This window comes from Lottia gigantea, assembly GCF_000327385.1.
Source record: "Lottia gigantea unplaced genomic scaffold LOTGIsca_542, whole genome shotgun sequence".
NCBI classification, from domain to species: domain Eukaryota; kingdom Metazoa; phylum Mollusca; class Gastropoda; family Lottiidae; genus Lottia; species Lottia gigantea.
Window position 1 is genome coordinate 28,192 of NW_008709859.1, and position 1,406 is coordinate 29,597.

Consider the following 1,406-nt stretch of genomic DNA (forward strand, 5'->3'; position numbering starts at 1 on the left):
GGAAGTAGACGTAGACCTCACAAATGAAAGTATCAGCAGATAGCCAAGGTCAATGACCTTTGATCTTGTAAAGGAGAAGGCCTAAAAAGGTCATAATCAAAGAGACATACGCCATTAAAATTTCAAATTGCTAACGACTATAAAACCAGAAGTTGACTTAGGACAGCAAATATAAAAGTATAAATAGATAACCAATGCCTATGACGTTTGATCCTACAAAGGTCAAGGTCAACAAAGGTCAAGGTCAAAAATTGAAAATTTTGAATTTCCAAAAACCTATTCCTTTTTTTGAACTATGAAGCGGAAACAACCAAAATTCTAAGACAAGGTGGCTCAACATATGAGGTAATTGTGTAAAAAGTTCCATTTTGAACAAATGTATACTTTGCGAGTTATGCCCCTGGCCAAAAAAGTCAATAATGAGTAATTTAACCCGGAAGTGCCACGCCCAACTCAATTTTTTTTGAATAAATTAATCAATATTCAAAATGTTACGTTATGTTCCAAATGTCAAGTTCCTACATAATAGAGGTCAAAAGATATAGGTCAACAAAAGTCAAAAAAGGTCAAAATCGAAAAATGAAAATATCCAAATGTTAAAACCCGTTCCTTTTTTGAAACTATAAAGCTGAAACAACTGAGCTGTTAATACATACTGGCCAAAAGGATGAGGTAATTGTGTGCAAAGTCTCTTTTGAACAAACGCATCCTATGCGAGTTATGCCCCAGCCCAAAAATGTAAACAAATAGTAATTTAACCCGGATGTGCCACGCCCACATAAGTTTTTTTGTCATAGGTGAATTCATATTCAAAGTGTCTAGTTATATTCCAAATATCAAGGTTCTACATCAAATAGATCATAACATATACATACACTAAGCTCAAAAAGTCGCAAATATTGTAAAAAAAAAAACTCAAATTTGAAAAAATCACGAATTTCAATTTTGCTTTAAAAAAACGATTGTTATATATCTATTTAAAGTACACGAGAAGCACATTAGGAAACCGAAAAAAATTACTCTCTAGGTTAATTAGGTCACGTGCTAGAGCAGTCCAAATTTGCGAATTTGGATGTTTTTGGACAGCTATAAAAGCTAAAGTAGACGTCAGAGGTCAAATATGAGAGCATAAACTAATAGACAACGTCAATGACCTTTGACCCAATAAAGGTCAAGGTAATCAAAGGTCAAGGTCAAAAATTGAAAATTTTGAATTTCCAAAACCTGTTCCTTTTTTTGAACTAAGAAGCGGAAACAACCGAAATTCTAAGACAAAGTGGCTTACAATATGAGGTAATTGTATGCAAAGTTCCATTTTGAACAAACGTATACTTTGCGAGTTATGATCCTGGCCAANAATATCAATAATGAGTAATATTACCCGGATGTGCCACGCCCACCTTAAT